Below are 18,389 nucleotides of genomic sequence, written 5' to 3'. Positions count from 1 at the left end.
AATTGCAGATTCAGCCCCTCTTCCTTCCTCCTGCTGCTGGCTGTCCTGGGACAACTTTGCCTCTCCTGTTCTCCCACAGACTCTCCCAAATTCCTGTCATTGCCATGCATGAAAAATACCTCCTGCACAACCACTCTTGTCTAAGGGCTGGTCTTACTTTCTTCACTTCCCAAAGTAGGAAGCAAATCCTAGCAGGGTTTGTGGCCACCCAGGCCTTTGTCAGGGGCCTCTTGCAAAAGGTGGAGTGTAAGCAAAAGCTCGGAGAAAGCCAGAGAAACCAAGAAGAAACAAGGGAAGAGCAGGCCCCACATGTTGGACAGTTGCTATAAAGGCCCAGACACAAGAGATGAAATTTCATCTTTTAAGAAACTAAAATTAGGCCAGTGAAGCCAAGGTGGGTAGAGGGAAGCAAGGCATAAAAAAGCTGGAAAGTTAGGCAGAAGCCAGGCAATGAAGAATTCCAAATGTCAAACAGAAGACTTTGCATCTGATCCCGCAAGTAATAAGAAAACAATTATTTTTTTATTGAGTAGGAGTACATGGGGAAGTGTAAGAGGAAGAATTATAGACTAAAGGGTACAAAGCACATGCTGAAGAGAACACAATGGAACAGGAAGCCATAGGAACTGAGGAAGGGTGTGGTTGAGCTGAAAGGCAATGATTGTGTTCACAATGGGGGAAAATTGAAGAGTGGCAGATTTAGGCTGGATATAAGGTAAAAAAAAATCCTTAAAATCAAGAGGTATCAAAAGAGAAATGAGTTGCATGAGTTGTTCAACCAGGGCTAATCACTGTTTGGGATGCTGGAAAGAAGATTCCTGCTCACCTATGGTTTCCAGTAGATGGCTTCTAAGGTCCCTTCTCAATCTGAGATTTTGTAATGCAGAAGGCAGTAGATTTTTGTCTTGATATGAGGAGAATCTCCCTGATAATTCATTTTCACAAAATACAAGGACTGCCTCTGTAGATAGTATATTCCCCATCTATAGAGGTTTTCACTTATTTGAGATATTGTAGAGGGAATTCCTTTTCAGGGAATGGGTTAAACTAGATGATGTGTCCCTCAACCCTGTGATTCTGGTTTAGGTACATGTGTATATTTATTTATATATAATATTATTCTACTGATATACTTTGTTTTTAAAAATCACTTTCATTTCTAAATGAATTCATGCCTTCCATACCCAGGAAAATATACCCTCTAATTTTTTTTGAAGAAAGAAGACAGTTATGCAAAACCAACCCAGCTAAGTTTGACATTGTATGCAATATTACACACCCATGGTCCCTTGCTCCTGCATAGAGAAGGAAAGGTACATTTTTTAAAAATTATTTCTCTGAGACAAATTGTATTTATTATAATTTTGTAGTTTTGATTAGATTTGGAATCTATTTTCATGATATTCTAACATAGATGAACATATTCAGGGAATAGTTTCCTTACCTGTCTAGTAGTGATTGCCACGAAGGGATACCCACACAAAGCGAGGGAAAGAAGTCTTCCAGACAAAATGTGTCTGGATAGAATGACCTCCCTGAACCTTAGAAAAAGAATAATCACAGTTAGCACTTACATGGAGTTTTAAGGTTTGCAAAGTACTTTATAGTGACTTCTTGTTGCTGTTCAGTCCTTTCAACTGTATTCAGATCATTGGAATTTTCTCCTCAGAAATTCTGAAGTGGTTCATAATGGCTTCTTGTTCAGTTCTTTGAACTGTGTTCAAATCTTTGGGGTTTTCTCCTCAGAAATACTGGACTGGTTTGCCATATCCTTCTCCAGCTCATTTTACAGATGAAAAAACTGAGGCAAACAGGATTAAATAACTTGCCCAGCATCACACAGCTAGTGAGTCTCTGTCTGAGGTCAGATTCTGTGCCCTGTGCTGCCTAGCTGCCCACTTATAAGAGCTTAAACCTGTCCTAAGACTTTTGGGACATTATGTATATATTTTCTTAGTCCATACTTATACTGTGTTACTATTATTATTCCCACATATAGATAAGGAAACTGAGGCTGAAAGTAGGTAAGTGATTTGCCCAGGACCACACAGCAAAAATGTCTGAGGGATTAAAGTATTATTGCCTCTTAGTTTTTTTTTTCTTTTTTCCTTGCCAATATCGTTCATTGAGCCTGAAAGTCTCTAAGAAACTATATCTTTTCCTTTGGTTTTGTGTTGGAGCAAGGATGGTACTATGAACATGTGTCTGTTCTAAAGATACAATTGGTGAATACTATAAATTTTTCTCACTTCAAAAATTGAGAATCATAAAGAAAATATATCCTCTAAAAAAATCAATCTGACCAGGGTCTATCTTGGCTACTCTAAGGGTCTCCAAATTTGGTGTCTCCATATTAGACATCGTGAGAAGATCTAGGCAATAGTGCAGAAAGACTCCCCTGAATGAAAGTCCTTTCACTTAGATTCAGTTGAGACAGATATGCTGAGAACAGTAGAGGAGAATTTTCTTCCCCTTACTGGTAATTTCAAGCATCACTTGAGTAAGCATGTTCTCTACCTGCAGCTATGGTCCACTAATGCTGAAAGGCTTAGCATGCTTCTCCTGCCAGTCTCCTTTAGATCAATGGGTCCGTTTATGGTTTTTATTGTTTTCATTGCCCTTTAAATCCCCCATCAATGTTCTTTCTTTAGAGCATCTTTCTAAACTTAGACAGGAAGGATGCATCTGTGTCTAAGGAGAATAGCTATTCTTACTGGCTAGAGGCCAGACAACAGAAAGGAAGTGGTGCCGGAGAAAGAACTACTCTCCTTCCTTGACAATGCCACTGTTGCAAAGGGAGAGATCCTATCTTTTGTCCCCTTTTCGGCAGAAAATCTATTTCCCATCTCCCAATTGTTGGGTTTAATAGGATGTCCCCCACCCCCCCAAAAGAAATCACATTTTACCCTCTCTTCCTTGTGTTCACAAAAAAAGTCAGGATCCATGAAAAGATGCTTTTTCCTCTACTCTCATTCTTCAGAATTCAATTGACCTAATGATGCTCTTCTGATGCCAGAGTGTTTCTATTTTCTTCTTAAAGCTTCCTAGGTTCCAGGACAGTCTCTAACCAATGTGACACTCCAGTGAGGAACCGGGGCAAATTCCTGGGATTTGTCCTGAATATGATTTAGATGTGAATGGTCACATGTGCTGAGGTTACTATGGCACAATGCTATTGCTTTCTTCCTTTTGAATTGCTTTAGCTATTAGATATTCAGTGACATAAGGGAGGTGTTTGCCCAGAGCAGCTTTGCAGCTAAGCTTCACGGTTATCATGTTGAGGGACCATGTGCTTTGCTTGGCTATAAGCAGATTTTATTGATTCCTGACATAACATGTTTTCTGTCAGTAAGGAGCAGGGTAGGATCCTGCTAAATACTGACAAATGCAGAGTATTGTGCCTTCCTCAAGTGAAATTAATCAAGGAGAATTTAGTGAGAACCAACTATGTCTCAGGCATCATGCTAGAGGCTGAACACAAACTCTTCCCTGGATCTTGGGGATACAGACTTTGTGCTTAAAATGGTTAGTTTTAGGCATACATATTAAAGAAACTGAGATCACTGTAATCCTATGATTTATATTCTAAGAGACTTCCCTTTGGGGAGACTAGGTGGCACAGTGAATAGAGCACCCGGAGGACCTGAGTTCAAATCCAGCTTCAGACACTTAACACTTACTAGCCATGTGACCTTGGGCAAATCACTGAACCCCAATTGCCCTGCCTTCCCCACTCCAAAAAGAAAAAAAGACTTCTATTCCATCTTGAAACAATCAAAATTGAGATACCTGAAGAGAAGTATGCTCCTCAGAGTCTATGGAACCCAAGTATATGCCAAAATCAGCTTCCAGCTTTACTGAGACCTGATGCATTCATGGAGTTATTGAAAGCTCAATTTTCTTCAACACCATCAGTCACTGATCAAAGATGAAAGTGATGGGATCCTAATAAACTTACCTCAGCCCCAATACTCTAACTTCCTTATAGACCTGACTGAACAGCAGGCCCACTGCCCCTACCTAGCCACTCACATAGCCCCTCATTCAATATCCTAACATCCTCATATGTGCCTCACTGCTCACTAGAACAACACGTATGTCCATGAACTCATACTTCTCACAGAAACAGTAGGCATGTCTATGTGATGGGATCCCAGGCACTGCCTCTAGCTAACCCCTTCCCCCTGAACCATTCCTCATAATTCTCACAGAAACAGCAGGTGTGTCCATGAACTCAATCACAACCACATCCATCTAGTCTCAGACAGGACCACACGACCCAGGCCATCAGAAAGCAGCACCACCAGCATGTCCAAGCAGGATGTGGACCCCAAAACAATAGAAGGAACTTTCCCTAAGTGGACACCTGTACAGTAAAAGTAAAGAACTGACCTAAAGTGATCTTATGATTCAGAGAGGCTTATTATAATATCCTTATCATACATACATACCCCCTCAGATGGGTTTTTCTGAATGCATTGTGGGTAATCACATGCACTGTTCCACTGTGGCTGGGACCCCTTCCCTATTACCTAATCCCTTAACAAATCCCTCATGCCTTTTAAATATTCATAATTCTTGTTATGTAATTGCATCTTTATCCTATAAAAACCCATCTTGCTTTCTCTGAAGTGGCTAGTTCCTGTTGGAACTTAGCCTGCTTCAGGAGAGCCATCAATCTCAAGAAATGCCTATGCTTCGATTAGAAATGATCTGAATCTGAATTCTTTGAGACAGTCCCACCACAACATAACATGAAACCTCAACAGTTTTTGGTATCCTAGAGTTTAAACCGCAACAGTTTTGGGGTGGGCAGAGCCCCCACCACAACAGTTTTTGGTGTCCTTGAGTGGGCGGAGTCTAAACCACAACAACAAAAATGAAAAAAAAATCTTGATACTTATATTGGAGCTTAGTTTATACTATTTGTAAAATCTTATCATAACTTATTATTTCACTTCATTACCCTCAAGCAAATAGACTGAATATATGGTACAGACTGCTGAAGAGATGTTTAGAGGAGATTGACCAGTAAGAATTCATTCTCAGTTTTTCGTATCTTTCAATAATAGAAGTCATTCCTGCTGAGTTACTAACAGGGACATTTCTTACCACTTATTTTAATTCTCTCCATCTAAATGTGAGGAAGATTTAAAAGACAAAGATGAAAATATCATAGGTGCTACCTTGTTTGTAACTACTTGTCAGGTCCCTCTGGAGATGGCATCAGGTAATGAAGGAGACAAGAAAGGTCACATCTCGGAGACTTCCCAGGGAGCTCTGAGTGTCCAGACCTATAACCTCTGTCTTCTCTCCAGGACCTGCTGCAGTTCTGAGGCATTTCTTACGCCAGAGTTACCCCAAATTGCCACCTGCCCAGACTCTCCAAAGCTGTACCTTCACCTAGTCCTGCCTATTTGGGAATTCAGCTTCCTGGGACTCACAGAACTCAATATTGCCACCTGCTACTAGGTTGGACCTCAAGGGAGGGCTTAGAACAGTCTAATCACCTGCCTCCCTCCACAGATCTCTCTCCAGCTCCTGATGCTCCACCTGGACTTCTCAATGGTAAGAAACACACCCTCTTCTACTCTCCTGATCCCAGTGACTCTGAACCTTCACCACTTCCTGTAATTTTACAAGCCTCATTTCCCATTCCCCACTACCCGATCCTTTATTCCCATCAATCTCAACCTTATACTGCTCTACAACATCCCTACCCGTAGCTACCTCCCACTGTTTTCTCTGGAATTGTCATTTCATTGTTAAAGTACTTATTGTTGTAATTCAATCATTTAAGTCATGCCCAACCCTTCATGACCCTCTTTGAAGTCTTGTTGGCAAAGATACTAGAGTGGTTTGCCACGTGGGTATTAAAATTGTCCGACCTACAATAAAAGAAACTGAGGCAGAGCTCTGAGCCAATGGAACTTTATTAAAGGGTCCATGGTTCCCTCTAATGAAGTGGACCTCAGATCTTCCTCATGATTTGAGATTTTCCCTTCTTCCAGGGCCTTTTTTTTCTAAGGTTTGATACCAGATTTGACACCTGAGCTTTCTAAAGGGGCTATACAAAATACAGAATACCATTGGTTAGCAGACCTTGCTCCACAAGCCAAAAATGATTTATCAGCAGAAGGATCACATGTTGGGCAGAGCATGGGGTATCTCCACTGACTAAGTGATCATAAGACGGTCACCTGCTCATGTTGGACAACAGAGAGTGGTGCAGAGGTACAAAAATAAGTTGGGGGACTTTCCATGCAATTGAGTCACCTCTGCCAAACTAGGCTTGGTCACCATAACAAGGAAAAACAAGGGTGGAGGTCACTAGTTAGCTTCCTATGATTAAGTAAGCAAACTTACAATCTGCAGTTCACATGTCTGGGGTCAATATATATAGAACTTATAATCATTACCCCTATGGAATCATATCAAACTGATTAAAACCTATTGGGATAGAGCAGGGGTCCAAATGAATTATTTCTCAGTCATTTTCTTCTCCAGATCATTTTACAGATGAGGAAACTGGGACAATCTAAGATAAATGACTTGCCCAAGGGTCACACAGATAGTGTTTGAGGCTAGATTTGAACTCAGGTCCTCCTGACTCCAGGCCAAGTGCTCCATTCACTACAACACCTAGCTTCTCCTTGTTAAAATACTTGCTTTCATCTTAATTTTTTTTCTTTTCTCATTCCCCTCATCCTCTGGCAGTCACTGAGATCTGAATCCCTTCTAATGACACTGTATCTGTGGTCACCCAGTTCTGCTTTCACTTTCATTTATACCCCCAACTCACTGGTCATGATGGAGGAGTGGGAATAGTCTTTACTCCCCAATGATACTTCCAGAATTTCCCTCTACCATCACCATTCAGTGACCATTTATACTTTTGTGTCCACTCATACCAAAATTATAACCCAATTAAGATTTATAACCCCAAAATTTTGGTAGCTATTATCTACTGAACCCCTCTCTTCTCTTCTCCTTCTATACTGTTTCACTTAGTGATTGCATTAATTCCCATGGGTTCAACTTTTATCTCTATGCAGATTATTCACCACTTTTTCTATCGAATCTAAATCCTTTCCTAACCTCCAGTCTCACATCATCAACTGTATATTGGATATCTAAATTTGGATAGATGTCCTGTAGACATCTTAAAATCATCACATCCAAAACAGAACTCACCTTTCCCCCCACACACACACTTTAGAGCGGGGAAGGCAAGGCATTTGGGATTAAGTGACTTACCCAAGGTTTCACAGCTAGTAAGTGTCAAGTGTCTAAGGCTGGATTTGAACTCAGGGTTTGATTTGAACTCAACCTCCTGACTTCAGGGTTGGTACTCTATTCACTGAACCACCTAGCTGCCCCCCGAACTCATTTTCAAAGTAGACCTTGTATTTTTTTGTGTCTTTGCATGTGTCTCCTCCACCAGATTATGAACTCCTAGAGACAAGGGATGGTATGGGTTCTTTGAATCCTTAGCAATTAGCACACTACTTGGCATATAGTAAGTACCTAATAAATGTTTTTTGACTAATTGAAAGGAATATTTACTTCAAAGGTATATAATAAGAGCAAAGGTAGAGCATTTCTTCTTAATTCCTCAGCGCCATGATCCCTCTCTTATTTTCTCAGGTTTTGAGGAGGAACTGGGGATTAGGCTCACAGTTTAACTCAGTTCCCAAGTCCAAGTCCAAAGTCCCCTTGGGCTGGCACTAGGAACACCTTTTCAGGGTTTCTCTGCTAGGCTGACACTGCCACCTCCAGCATGTATTGCTGGATTCCAAGATCCCCACAGCTCCAGCTCCCAGGGACTCCTGAACAAACAAGATGTATGCCACGTGTTTTCCATACGTATGTATGCATGCGTGTATGTGTATATATGTACACACACAAAGCTAAGTGGCACAACGGATAGAGCATCAGGCCTAGAGGCGGGAAGATTCATCCTCATGAGTTCAAATCTGGCTTCAGACACTTACTAGCTGTGTGACCCTGGGCAAGTCACTTAACCCTGTTTGCCTCAGTTTCCTCATCTGTAAAAATGGGCTGGAGAAGAAAATGGCAAACTACCCCAGTATCTTTGCAAAGAAAATCTTTCATGAGGTCACAAAGAGTTGGAAATGACTAAAAAATGAACAATAAAAATATACACAATCCATATATACATATGTGTGTGCACTAAGGTGTACATATACATATATAAATATATATCCCTCCAAATATATAATAAATATACACACATACCTATATTTATATACTTTTTGCATGCTATTTCACCACTAGACTGTGATCTACTTGAGAACAAGGACTGTTTGATTTTTGCCTAGTATATCAAGGTTCTTAACAATTGCTTATTGACTGACTGACCTCCCTACACTTTGACCTGTAAAGGACAAACAAGAGAGACCATAACTCCAAACTTGTGTCTTGGGGCCACATGGCCTAAAGGAGTGGGAGACAGCAGCCCTCAGGCCCTCCACCTCTGTTTTCTGCATCAACTGCTGTGAGTAAATAAGTCCTTCTCAAGTCAGAATAGCAGGGAAAAGAGGGACTGTGCTTTCGTCAGATGTTTTAGAGATGCAGACAGTGGCAGCTCCACAGTCAATGGAAAAGGATTCCTCCCAGACATGTGGTGGTCTAGCACAGAATGTCCTCAGATGTGAATCAGTCCTCCTGCTCCTTATGAACAGATCGCCAATGTCTCCCAAACGGGCGTCTCCTTATTAACCTGAGCATTTGCCAAATTCCCATTACACCTATGTCCCCAGTGCTTAGCGCAGTACCTGGCACAAAGTAAGTGCTTAACAAGTGTGTATTGACTATAAAGCTACCCCTATAATCTAAGGATGTTCTCTCCAAGACAAAGAGATGCTTAAGGGGTCAAGTAGTTAATGTGAAGCCTTATAAAAGTTATAAATTCACAGCAAATTAGGATTGCCTATCACTGCATTAAAATTCCAATTAGATTTGGAGGCATGAAAATCTGAGTTCAAATCCTGCCTCAGAGACTCTAGGAAAATCACAACCTCTCTCTGACTGTTTCATGAATTGTAAAATGAGGAAAATAATAACACCTCACAGGGTTATGGTGAAAAGCAAATGAGATGACATATGTATGTATGTATGTACATATGTATGCATGTAAGTGTATACAGTTTGCAAAGGTAGATAGATGTATAAACATATAAATAATGTTTTATATAAATATTTATATATGTAAATATTTATCTAGATATACAAATATCTACCTTTACAAACAACTAAATGCTTTATCTATTTGTATGTATATATATACTTGCAAATCACAAAGTTGTTTATATAATTTATATATAAACATATATGTGGGTGAATATATATATATAGATAAAGATATGGGCAAAGTGCTATACAAATTTGAGCAATTACCCTACACTGTCCAGAAATATTCTGTTGGGAAAAAAAATCCAAGGTCTATCTTTTGTACCTTTGCTTCTGACCACAACCACTTTCAACCCTCTGATACACTGCACTTGGACCTTACCCTTGACTGCTCTTTTGAACATGACTAGAAACAACAGGGTAATTACAAAGATCTCCTTGAGAAACATGATGGAAAATGCCATCCATGTCTAGAGAAAGAACTATGGAGTCAGAATGAAGAGTGAAGCAGACTATTTTCTCTTTTGCTTTTCTTTGTTATGTTTTGTTTTCTTTCCTATGGTTTCTCCCACTCATTATAATTCTTCTGTGCAACATGACTAATGTGAAAATGTTTAATGTGTTTTAATAGGAGTTTAAAGTCTTTAATAGGAATGTATGTGTAGAGCCCATATCAGATTGCGTGACATCTTGGGTAGTGATGGAGGAGGGAGGGGAAGAAAATTGAAAACTTATGTAAGTGAATGTTGAAAACTAAAAATTAATAAGCTAATAAAAAAAGAATTTAAAAAAGATCTCCTTGAGCACGTCCTGGTGTGGATGTTTCAGCAATACCTGAAGAGGGCTCAGCAAAACCACTGAGTGAAGAAAGTAGACATTTTTTTACAGTCACCATAACTGCTGAAGGATAGGCACCTGGCATTCCTATATACACAGATATAATCATGAGGCTCCTTACCATCCCTTGCCTCCTACATAGAATCAGTTACCATGGTTTCTTAGAGATTTTTTTGGTCACTTTCATTTTTATTGGTATGTTTTGTTTACAAACATTTACAGATTACTCCCACGTTGTGAGAAGACTCTTATAAGAAAGTAAAACAGTTAAGTAAAATTAATAGTGCACTAGCCTCATCTGAACGTGCATGCAACATTACACTTCTGTAGCATAACACCAACACCCCCAACTTTTCTATTTTAAAAAAATAATGGATATCTATTTTCTCTTCCTCTAACCTTTCTACCCCTTTGGAAAAGAAAGGAAATTTAACAAATGTGTATAGTCAAGCAAAACAAACCACTTAATTCATTCTGTATATATTCCTATTTGTCCTGTATATAGCTCATTTCATATATACTTTTCTACATGTTGAATCCCCCACTACATTGCAAGCTCCTTGAAGGCAGTGACTTTCTTGTGCATTTTTTTTGTATTCTCAGTGCTTAGCACAGTGCTTGGCCCATATTAGGCATTTAATAAGTGTTTAATGATTGATTGACTAATGGTTGGATGACTTTATTATATATATTTTTTTAAATAGCAAGTTGTAGTTGAAAGCACCCACTTTTGAAAAGGGACAGGATCAAAGCAGAGAATAGAACAAGTGAGGGGTGGGTTAGGATGGAGGGAAATATAATCAGTCTTTCACAATATATCCACTATGGAAATGTTTTGCATAGCTACACATGAATAACCTATATTGAATTGCTTCTCTTTCTAGTAAGGGTAGGTGACAAGGGAGGAAGGGAATGATTCTGGGATTCAAAGTTTTAAAATCAAATGTTTAAAATATATATTATTATTATTATTTTACTTAAAAAATGGGAAATAATATATACACATATATATGCTCTGGGGCACATAGATCTACCATGCCCTGTTGGAAAGTTAGAGGGGAATGGGGGAAAATATGGGAAAGAGCAGATTGAGGGAAGGAATATTCAGTGGGATCACTGTTTTGGGATGGTAGTTAGGGGAAAAAAGGGGAGAAAATTTGTAACTCAAAATCTTGTGGAAATGAATGATGTAAACTAAAAAATAAAAAGAGAGAGAAAAAATAGCAAGTTGTATATTTTTGTAGTTTCATATGCAATTATTTTTTTTCTATTCTACTATGTTATGGAAATGCTTGTCTTATTTCTTGAGTTCAGGGGAAAAAAAACTATTACCTATCCATGAAACATATGCGTGTATGTGTATACATGTCTGTATAGATATACATACATACATATACATACATACATATATACAAAATTTTATACCCTAAATCAATCTATCTCTGTCAAGAGTAACACATTTCATAATTGGTCCTCTGAAAACATGAATAATCATTTTATTGATAATAGTTCTTAGCATTTTTCAAAGTTGTTTGTTTTGAAACTGTTATTATCTAAATTGTTCTCCTGATTCAGCTCATTTCATTCTTCATTAGTTTATAAAAGTCCTCAAAATTGTTCACTTATAATTTTGATATTATAATATAAATTGTTCACCTGATACTATTCACTTCATTCTGTATCAGTTTATATACGTCCTTCCATATCTTTTTGAAATCATCTATTTCTTTGTTTCTTGTAACACAATAGTATCTATCACGTTGATATAACACATTTTATTCAGCTATTCCTCAATTGTTGGACATCCTCCAAAGTTTCTAACTACTTTCCACCACACACACAAAAAAGAGCTGCTTTAAATATTTTATACATAAAGAACCTTTTTCTTCTTTCTTTGATATATTTGGGGTGTAGATTTAGAAAAGATATAACTATTATACACAAAAAGTTACTAAATAGTGCATATCCTTTGACAAAGTTTTCTTTGTTCTGCTTTCATCTCTCAAATCTTTCTCTCCATTCATTAAGCCTTAGTTTAAGACCTGATCACTTCTATATAAATGATCTCCCTATCTAACCTCTCTAACTCATCCTCAACATAGCTGCCAAATGAAAATTCCTAAAACACACATCAGGTCATGAAAGTAAGCTTCTTTAAAGTTGGAATTGTTTCATTCATTATACTTATATTCTCAGCGCCTATTTAACAAGTATTTATTGATTAGTTAATTGCTATCATTTACCTTCTCAGGATGCTCCAGTAGTTATCTATTGCCTTAAAGCTCAAATAAAAACTGCTATTGGCATTTAAAGAAAACTCTTTGCAATGTAGCTTTTATATACCTTTCCAACTAGATCATCTATTATTCCCTTTCCCCCAGACCAGCATAACTTGCCACTTTGCCCTTCCTCACACATGACATTCCTCCACCTTCATACATTTGCATAGGTTGTCCTACCTGCCTGAAATTAATTCCTTCCTCACATCTCCCTCTTATAATATCTATTATATTGTTAGGAAAACATTTATTAATATTATTTAAGCTTAGATTTATGTGGCTAACAATTGTCTAATACAAAAGTTTACTCAGAAGTGAGACTTACCTCAGAGATGCTCCCAGGGAAGTTAGACAGCTGCAAAAAATGCTGGGATCCCACCTAGGTCTTGGGTCCACCCAATGCTTATGTTTTGGGTTCCCCTAATTTGAATGTTTAGGCTTACTGATATACATCTCAAGAGACCTTGCCTAGGACCTGGCCTCTCTACTAAATAGCTTATCTACTGGTACTCTTCTCTGAAACCCTATAATATAAACCTGGCAAAGACTGATAAGGGAGTCTTCTTCCAGCTTTCCTCTGCCAAATAAACAAATAATTTTTTTTCTAAAACCAATTCAGATTTTAGGGCTCATTCTCATGACTAATATTTCCTCCAAATCTTAACTCAAATGCCACCTTATAGAGCTGCTGCTTGCTTTCCCACAGAGCTCTTCCTGTACTTTGATTTTGTTATTTAGTTTGATATCTGGCTTACAATTTTTCTCTCCTCCTCAATACCTGCCCTCTTATTAGGGGACTTGAATATACATATTGATTCTTTCTCAAATTCCCTAACCACTCAGTTCTTCAACCTACTCACCTCCCATGAGCTATTCTATCCCACCTCAGTCACACACAAAGATGGTCATATCCTTGATCTTGCCATCACCCACAAATGGAATCCTGAAATCCCTTTAACCAACTGTAATCTATTAGCTTTTCATCTCTGCCTCTGCCTTCCCTTACAAAACACGACCCTTTATCCAGACTGTGAACCTCCAGTCCTTTGACTCCTTAATTCTCTCCCAGGTCAACTCCCTGCACTTAGCTACTCTCTCCTCTTTTCTTTTCTTGCTTTTTTTTTTTGGAGAGGAGAAGGCAGGGCAATTGGGGTTAAGTGACTTGCCCAAGGTCACATGGCTAGCTTTGTGTTAAGTGTCTGTGGCCAGATTTGAAGTCAGGTCCTCCTGACTCCAGGGCCAGTGCTCTATTCACTTCGCCACCTAGCCGCCCCATACTCTCTCCTGTTTTCTCCATCATGATACCTTGGTAAACCAATTCAACTCTCTACTGGCCTGTTCTCTTGAACCCCTAGCCCCCTACTCATATTATTGATTATGCCCAGCCAGGCTTCAGCTTTGGATTACTCCCACCACCACTCATCACCTTTCTCCTACTGCTCTCTGAGTGGGGGCAATCTGGAAATGTTTGTAATGTAAAATCAAAACAAGACATTAAAATTTCAATTGGTCTTTCCCTATTCACAATTTTATACATTAGGGTAGAGTGTGCTACCTAAAGGCAGTTAGTGGAGCAATGGTACTGGAGTCAGGAAGACCTAAATTCAAATCTGGACTCATATCATTCAGTGTGACCCTGGGCACATCTAGCCTCTGTTTGTCTCAGTTTCCTCAACTGTAAAATAAAGATTATAATAGCACCTACCTCACCAGGTTATTCTATGGATCAAGTGAAATAATATTTATAAAAACACTTATCTCAGTTCCCGGCATATGGTGGTTGTCATATAAATGTTTATTCCCTATTTCTGCTACTGAATGAAGGTGGAGGAAATCACTACAAATGTATGTAATAGAACCTCAACTAGACCCTCTACTCTAGTGCAAGCCCTCATCACCTCACACTTGAATTATTACAATAGCCTGCTGGTGGGTCTGCCTTCCTAAAGTTTCTCCCCACTTCAATCCATCCTTCATTCAACTACTAAAGTGATTTTCCTAAGACACAGCTCTAATCAAGTCATCCCCCTTTTCAATAAATACCAGTGGCATCCTATTGCCTCCAGGGGCAAATAGGAAATGCTCTGTTTGGCATTCAAAATCCTTCATAACCTAGCCCCATCCTGCCTCTCCAGACTGGTCACGTCTTACTCCCCAACACATACCCTTTGATCCAGTGACACTGGCCTCCTGACTGTTCCATAAACAAAACACTCCATCTCTCTGCTCCAGGCATTTTCTCTGGCTGTCACCCATGTCTGGAATGCCCTCACTCCTCTGCTCCAACTACTGACTTCACTGACTTCCTTTAAGGTCCAATTAAAATCCCACTTTCTACAGAAAGCCTTCCCCAACTCTTCATAATTCTAGTGCTTTCCCTGCGTTTATTATTTCCTATTTCTCCTGCATATAGCTTCTTTCTATGTATTTACTTCCATGTTGTCTCCCCCACTAGACTGTTAGCTTCTTGAGGGCAGGAATTGTCTTTTGCCTCTTTTTGTAATTCCAGTACTTAACAAAGTGCCTGGGGGCGGCCAGGTAGCACAGAGAGTAAGAGCACCGGCTCCAGTGTTGAGAAGACCTGGAGATCGATTCCCGGGCTCAGACACTTAGCACCCACCCAGAAACACCTGGCCGTGTAACCTTGACTTAACCCCGATTGCTTTAAAAAAAAAAAGTGCCTGACACATAGTAGGTACTTAATAAATGTTTATTGATTGATGTCATTGGGCGAACTGCTTTCTCCAGTAAATTAGCGTCCTCTGATTTCTCTGCCATGATTTACCACATTGTTCTCTGCCATGTGCTTCTGCTGCTGTTCTTGGCTGCCTTCTTCTAGTGTTCACCTGTTATGCATCTCCCCTAGCTCTACCCCTTTTGCAGAAAAAAGGCTCAGAGCTTTTAAGTCATAAAATCTGTCAACCCAAGGCCAACAGAAATCCTCAGGCTTAGATTAAATCTGTCCTTTTTAACTCCTTTTTTTTTTTTACCTGCTGCCCCTAAAAATCTCTGCTAAGTAAAAATGAGATCATTCTCTTAACTCCTTTCTATTCCTGGATTATTAGCCTGAGGATTCTTAGAATCATCCTGAGGAATATATTAATAATAATAATAATTAACTATGAACAAAGCTGAGCACCAGAAATGACCCTTTCAGATTGTGGTACTGGAGAAGACTTTTGAGAGTCCGTTAAACAACATGGTGATCAAATCAGTTAGTACTTAAAGAAATTAATTAACACTTTCATTGGAAGATCAAATAGTCAAGCTGAAACTTATACACTTTGGCCACATAATGAGAAGACAGGACTCTTTGGGAAGAAACCCTAATGTTGGGAAAGATTGAAGGCAAAAAGAGAAGGGGACAAAAGAGGACAGATAATGTCATGGAAGCAATAAACATGAGCTTGTACTGTCTTTGGAAGAGAGTAGAGGATAGAACAGCCTGGCATACTGTGGTCCATAAAGTCATGAAGAGTTAGAAATGATTGAATGACTGAAAAACAACAATATAGTCCTTACTACGTGCCAGGCAAAAATGCACAAAAGCTATAGATCTATAATGAGGGGATTTCTTTGAACACAAATATGTTCCAAATTGCTACACAAATCAATTTGGGAGCAACCCCAACAAAGATCAGGTGGCTTTGGTGGAGCTGGCAACTTTCCACCAACAACCAAAATTACTATAATCCTTACACCCTCTCTCAAATAAAGAATTTGCAGCACAAGTAAATCACACCTATATATAATAAATAATCATTAATCAGCATATAGTACACATGCAGGTACTCATCTTTTAGAATATATAGGATAGAAAATAAAATAAATTTAGATAAATCTTAAAATAAATCTTTAAAACCAGATTCAGAGAAGATAAGGAACAGTAGAAGCAGAATACATAGCCCACAGAGCTAGCATATATGTATATATATAAATATATATATAATATGATGAGTGTGGGTGTTGGTATATATATATGTATATATATATAAAATCATACATAATCATTTTTCACCTTGTAGATTAATAATATAGGACTTGCTGACCTTGTACATAAAATGTCTTGTTTCAGCCATACATATTGAAGAATTTACATAAAATATGATATACAGCATCACTCATCTGAATTTCATATAGTAACCAAATACAGAAATCATAGGCAATGCATAATATATAGCATCATATCTGTTTTGCATACATAATCAAAAATAGAGGTCATATACAAAAGCATAATATTTTAGGCCACTCATATGGTTCATATGCCATAGATACCAACATATGTTGCAATTACTTATAACATTAACATTACATATATATCCCAAGTCAATTTGGACACTCATCAAGTGGTCTTGGAACTTTTACAGTGATGTGTTATCATCTTCATACTCTCGGTATTACCAGATATGGTGACTTAGGAAGCAGTCTCCCTGCCTACTCCACTCTCTACCTGTCATGGCATGGTAGGAGAAATATTGGGAGATCTGACCTCTCAGAGAAGCAGCAGCAGCAGTACAGATAGCCTGGCTTCTCGGGGCAGCCATGACAGAAGCCCTGGACAGAGTGTTGTTTCTTAGCATCGAAAAAAATCTAGATAGTATATAGGAGCTCAAGACAAAACTGCCATTTTCTTATTTTCTCTCATTTCTCCCTTTCGCAGTTCTGGCTCAAATTTTCCTACTCCTTGGCTCCCAAAAGACCTTGTACCTTCTCACTAAGAGAATGTTCCTATCCTACCAGATTATGCTGGGGATATCTGTTGCACTTTACACACAGTCTTATGAAGAATGAAGCCCACACACACACACACACACACACACACTTGTAGAGAACCCTGAGCTGGAATAGCTCTTGAAAACAGAACCACATTCATACAAAAGTAGACAGTAGGGGCAGCTAGGAGGCACAGTGAATAGAGCACTGGCCCTGGAGTCAGAAGGACCTGTTTCAAATCCAGCCTCAGACACTTAACACTTACTAACCATGTGACCTTGGGCAAGTCACTTAACCCCAGCTGCCCTACATTCCTCCCTCCAAAAAGCAAAAAAAAAAAAATAAAGTATACAGTAAAAATAATTCTTAGCTACTTCAGAGTGTTCAGAATTAAGTGAAAGTTTCATTAGGAAGAGCTAGGACAGGGGAAGCTAAGTGGTACAGTGGATAGCATGCTGAGCCTAAAGTCAGGAAGACTCATTTTATCTTTGTGATTTCAAATATGACTGAAGACACTTACTAGCTGTGTGACCCTGGGCAAGTCATTTAACCTTGCCTCATTTCCTCATCTGGAAAAGGAAATCGCAAACTACATCTAGTATCTTTGCAAGGAAACCCCAAATGGGGTTGTGGAGAATCTGAAACAACTCAACAACAACAACAAAAAGATATTCTGAAAGATGTGAATTAAGGTGTACGTACATCCTTTTATCTCTCTGCCATTTTATGGGATACATTTCTTTTCATAAGGATGAGCAAACACATGCTAGGGCACATTCACCTGGAGCTGGACAATAAAATGACCACTTCCCTCAGCAGGGAACTAAGCAGTGGTTTTAATCACACACATTCATTCAGAGAAAGACTATGACACATTCCTAACTTGACTTTAATATGAATGGAGAAGTAATGAGGGTCAGGTTCACTGAAATACTGTTTATACTCTCTTCTCATGGGGTCTTTTGACACAAGATAAACCTTGTCTACTATTCATCTAATTTTAAAAGAAATGATGGCCACCCTTACCTTCACATTAAATAGAACCCTCAGAGGTGACTAAAATGAACATTGTTAAAACATTAAGAAGAAAAGTGGGAGAGAGATAGAACAGAAAAGTCTTATTTTCTGTTACAATGATGTCTTTCGTTACGACCATGATTTAAAAAAAATATACTGAATCAAAACATTATTTCACTGTTTTTCATTGGTCTTTAAAGCCAGAAACCATAACATTTTCAGATTTGTATTTGTCACAGTGCCTAGAACTGGAGCATAGAGTAGTAGGGACTTAAGAAATGTTTGTAGGAAGGAATAAAATAATAAGGAAGAGAAGGAAGGGAAGGAAGGGATGGAAGAGACGGAAGATACAGAAGGGAAGGAAGGAAGGAAGGAAGGAAGGAAGGAAGG

The 18,389-nt window shown here is 38.8% G+C and overlaps 1 protein-coding gene across 3 annotated transcripts in view; it reads left to right on the top strand.

Moving 5' to 3' along the window:
- The first annotated feature begins 533 nt into the window (after positions 1-533).
- The window catches only part of ASPH (aspartate beta-hydroxylase), a 523,279-nt gene continuing 505,423 nt past the window's right edge, over positions 534-18,389 (top strand). For 2 of the 3 annotated variants that reach the window (XM_069100008.1, XM_069100007.1), the window contains exon 1: positions 534-547. The gene's annotated coding sequence lies outside the window, so the exon portion shown is untranslated. The remainder of the gene's footprint in view (positions 548-18,389) is intronic. The other variant, XM_069100009.1, reaches the window with a different exon arrangement.

Source organism: Petaurus breviceps, unplaced genomic scaffold (assembly GCF_028583685.1).
Source record: "Petaurus breviceps papuanus isolate PSGF00001 unplaced genomic scaffold, PetGlider_PUasm1.0 38, whole genome shotgun sequence".
Taxonomy (NCBI): Eukaryota; Metazoa; Chordata; class Mammalia; order Diprotodontia; family Petauridae; genus Petaurus; species Petaurus breviceps.
Note: the sequence above shows the minus strand (reverse complement) of the source record. Positions and strands in the feature narration are given on the sequence as shown.